At 41.4% G+C, this 5,000-nt stretch overlaps 1 non-coding gene across 1 annotated transcript; it reads left to right on the forward strand.

Annotated features, from left to right (window-relative positions):
* Positions 1-2,655: 2,655 nt before the first annotated feature.
* On the forward strand, positions 2,656-2,774 carry LOC123687815. The gene has a single exon (XR_006749522.1). It is a non-coding gene; the product is annotated as a 5S ribosomal RNA (ribosomal RNA).
* The last annotated feature ends 2,226 nt before the right edge of the window (positions 2,775-5,000 follow it).

Genomic DNA, 5,000 nt, shown 5'->3' on the forward strand with positions numbered 1-5,000 from the left:
ATATAATATACATCGAGACGGTAAGAATTCTTTTAATCGAAGATATACATATACTTCTCATCAATATCCAAAAGCTTATCGAAAAATAAATTACTCAACTTTTACGTGAAGAATCGTTCACCCAAACCTTATCCCCTATATATGTCAGGAGAACCCAAGGTTCCCCTCCAGACACGATTTAGCAAACTTTTCCCGATCGATCCGACCCACCGAGGCCGTCTCGACCGTCCGCTGCGCCTACTAGGGCCGATTTCTTCGGACTCCGATCAGAAAATATACCGATGCATGTCGTTAACACCTAGTCCGCCTCGTCCGATCTATCTATACAGTCTCGACGCACCCAACACTCTTTCAAAGTCGGATTACTCGGACTCAATCTGAAAATGGACCGATGCATGACGTCAACACTTAGCCCGCCTCGTCTGATCGATCTAAGCCATCTCGACCCACCCAACACGCCTTCCAAGTCGGATCACTCGGACTTCGATCTGAAAATCTCCGGACTCATTTTTATGAATATCCCCAGTCAGTAAGAACGTTATTTCGCCAATATATACCAACAATAAACCATATTCCAATAGCTGAACCAAAAATATAATTCCCGATCCAAACGTTCTGCATCGCCCAACGCGACCACCTTCCCTATATATGTCAGGAGAGCACAGGGTTCCCCTCCAGACAACACTTACGCTCTATCCCCGACTCTCGGTCGATCGATAGGCCAGGTCAGCGGTGTCTGTTTCGGCCGAAGCTCGGACTTTGGTCAAAATGTTCCGATACAAAATTTGAACCAAGATAGATACAGATATGATTCCTTCTTAAATATACGTTGATTATCGAACAGAATATGGTAAATATTTTGCGATGACCGAGGATTTCATGAATTTTTTTTTTTTTTCGAAAAAATTTTCTGTTATCGGAATTTCCTCAAATTTCATTTGGTTGCCTACTAATGCATATTAAAAACGATAATCAACAATCAGAATCATTATTTATCATTTATTTCAATTTTTATAATGAAAAACGTTCACGTCCTTTCGCGCCTCTCGATCGTCGTTTACGTGATGCATCGGTCAGCCCTAGTTTACGTGGTGCATCGGTAAGATCGAGTTCACGTTCTGCATCGGTCTGCCCGAGTTTACGTGGTGCATCGGTAAGATCGAGATTACGTGGTGCATCGGTAAGATCGAGTTCACGTTCTGCATCGGTCTGCCTGAGTTTACGTGGTGCATCGGTATGATCGAGTTTACGTTCTGCATCGGTGTGATCTAGTTTACGTGGTGCATCGGTAAGATCGAGTTTACGTTCTGCATCGGTGTGATCTAGTTTACGTTGTGCATCGGTAAGATCGAGATTACGTGGTGCATCGGTAAGATCGAGTTTACGTGGTGCATCGGTTCAGCCCTAGTTTACGTTGTGCATCGGTCTGGACTTAGCGATATATTTTCGACGTGAAAATGTTCCGATACAACTTTTGAACCAGGATAGTTAGAGAGATGATTTTTTCTGGGATGTACGTTGATTGGGGAATGGATTGTGGGAAATAACTTGCCATGACCGAGGTGTCCTCGAATTTTTTTTTTTTTCGAAAAAAATTTTCTGATTTTGGAATTCTCTCAAATTTGATTTGGTTGCCTCCTAATGTGTTCTAAAAGAGTAAATCAGTAATCAGAATCGAAAAATATTTTTCGGATTTTTTTTTTTTTTCGAAAAAATTTTTCTGATTTTGGAATTTCCTCAAATTTGATTTGGTTGCCTTCTAATGTGTTTTTAAAGCGTAAATCAGTAATCAGAATCAATATTCATTGTCGACTTTAATTTTTATAAGGAAAAATGTTCACGTCCTTAAACGCCTCCCCATCATCAGCCCGAGTCCAAGTCGATGTCAGTCCCGAGCGGACGGTGTCAGATACTACCTATCGCCCCGGTCTGGACTTGGCGAGGTATTTCGACGTGAAATGTTCCGATACAACTTTTGAACCAGGATAGTTAGAGAGATGATTTCTTCTATGTTGTACGTTGATTGTGGAATGGATTGTGGGAAATAACTTGCCATGACCCAGGTAATCTTGAATTTTTTTTTTTTTCGAAAAAAATTTTCTGATCTTGAAATTTCCTCAAATCTGATTGCGTTGCCTTCTAATGTGTTCTAAAAGAGTAAATCAGTAATCAGAATCAATATTCATTGTCGACTTTAATTTTTATAAGGAAAAATGTTCACGTCCTTAAACGCCTCTCCATCGTTACCCCGATTCCAAGACGATGTTAGACCGGAGCGGACGGTGTCAGATGCGACCGATCTCCCCGGTCTGGACTTAGCGAGATATTCCGACGTGAAATGTTCCGATACAAAAATTTAACTGTGATAGTTAGAGAGATGGTTCCTTTTGTGATGTACGTTGATTGTGTAATAGAATATGGAAATAAACTTGAGATGACCGAGGTCTTCTGGGATTTTTTTTTTTTTTCGAAAAATATTTTTCGATTTCGGAAATCCCTCAAATTTCATTGAGATATGTCCTAATGTGTTCTTAAAGCTTAAATCAACAATCAGAATTAATATCCAAAAGTTATTTCATTTTTTATAAGGAAAAACGTTCACGTCCTTTCCGCTCCCAAAAGTGAGATATCATAGAAGATATCGCAATATTTGTTGTTTACGGCCATACCACGCTGAAATTGCCAGTTCTCGTCAGAACACTGAAGCCAAGCAGCGTCGGGCGCGGTTAGTACTTGGATGGGTGACCGCTTGGGAACACCGCGTGCTGTAAGCTTTTTTTTTACGTTCTGCATCGGTCTGCCGAGATAACGTGGTGCATCGGTATGATCGAGTTTACGTTCTGCATCGGTAAGATCGAGTTTACGTTCTGCATCGGTAAGATCGAGATTACGTGATGCATCGGTAAGATTGAGATTACGTGGTGCATCGGTAAGATCGAATTCACGTTCTGCATCGGTAAGATCCAATTCACGTTCTGCATCGGTAAGATCCAGTTCACGTGGTGCATCGGTAAGATCGAGATTACGTGGTGCATCGGTAAGATTGAGATTACGTGGTGCATCGGTAAGATCGAGTTTACGTGGTGCATCGGTAAGATCCAATTCACGTTCTGCATCGGTAAGATCCAGTTCACGTGGTGCATCGGTAAGATCGAGATTACGTGGTGCATCGGTAAGATCGAATTCACGTTCTGCATCGGTAAGATCCAGTTCACGTGGTGCATCGGTAAGATCGAGATTACGTGGTGCATCGGTAAGATCGAGTTTACGTGGTGCATCGGTAAGATCTACTTTACGTTCTGCATCGGTAAGATCCAGTTCACGTGGTGCATCGGTAAGATGGAGATTACGTGGTGCATCGGTAAGATCGAGATTACGTGGTGCATCGGTAAGATCTACTTTACGTTCTGCATCGGTAAGATCCAGTTCACGTGGTGCATCGGTAAGATTGAGATTACGTGGTGCATCGGTAAGATCGAGATTACGTGGTGCATCGGTTCAGCCCTAGTTTACGTTGTGCATCGGTCTGGACTTAGCGATATATTTTCGACGTGAAAATGTTCCGATACAACTTTTGAACCAGGATAGTTAGAGAGATGATTTTTTCTGGGATGTACGTTGATTGGGGAATGGATTGTGGGAAATAACTTGCCATGACCGAGGTGTCCTCGAATTTTTTTTTTTTTCGAAAAAAATTTTCTGATTTTGGAATTTTCTCAAATTTGATTTGGTTGCCTCCTAATGTGTTCTAAAAGAGTAAATCAGTAATCAGAATCGAAAAATATTTTTCGGATTTTTTTTTTTTTCGAAAAAATTTTTCTGATCGTGGAATTTCCTCAAATTCGATTTGGTTGCCTTCTAATGTGTTTTTAAAACGTAAATCGGTAATCAGAATCAATATTCATTGTCGACTTTAATTTTTATAAGGAAAAATGTTCACGTCCTTAAACGCCTCCCCATCATCAGCCCGAGTCCAAGTCGATGTCAGTCCCGAGCGGACGGTGTCAGATACTACCTATCGCCGAGGTCTGGACTTGGCGAGATATTACGACGTGAAATGTTCCGATACAACTTTTGAACCAGGATAGTTAGAGAGATGATTTCTTCTATGTTATACGTTGATTGTGGAATGAAATACGGAAAATAACTCGCCATGACCGAGGTGATTACGATTTTTTTTTTTTTTCGAAAAAAATTTTCTGATCGTGGAATTTTCTCAAATTTGATTTGGTTGCCTCCTTATATGTTCTAATAGCGATAATCAACAATCAGAATCAAAATCCATGATCGGGTTTGATTTTTATAAGGAATAATGTTCACGTCCTTTTTTTCAACCCCGACTCATTGACGATGTTAGAACCGAGCCGGCGGTGTCAGATACGACCGATCGCCCCGGTCCCGATCGTCATTTACGTTGTGCATCGGTCTGCCCGAGATTACGTGGTGCATCGGTATGATCGAGTTTACGTGGTGCATCGGTAAGATCCAATTCACGTTCTGCATCGGTAAGATCGAGTTTACGTGGTGCATCGGTAAGATCCAATTCACGTTCTGCATCGGTAAGATCCAGTTCACGTGGTGCATCGGTAAGATCGAGATTACGTGGTGCATCGGTAAGATCGAGATTACGTGGTGCATCGGTAAGATCTACTTTACGTTCTGCATCGGTAAGATCCAGTTCACGTGGTGCATCGGTAAGATTGAGATTACGTGGTGCATCGGTAAGATCGAGTTTACGTGGTGCATCGGTTCAGCCCTAGTTTACGTTGTGCATCGGTCTGGACTTAGCGATATATTTTCGACGTGAAAATGTTCCGATACAACTTTTGAACCAGGATAGTTAGAGAGATGATTTTTTCTGGGATGTACGTTGATTGGGGAATGGATTGTGGGAAATAACTTGCCATGCCCGGGGTGTCCTCGAATTTTTTTTTTTTTCGAAAAAAATTTTCTGATTGTGGAATTTTCTCAAATTTGATTTGGTTGCCTCCTAATGTGTT

This window comes from Harmonia axyridis, chromosome X (assembly GCF_914767665.1).
Source record: "Harmonia axyridis chromosome X, icHarAxyr1.1, whole genome shotgun sequence".
NCBI lineage: Eukaryota > Metazoa > Arthropoda > Insecta > Coleoptera > Coccinellidae > Harmonia > Harmonia axyridis.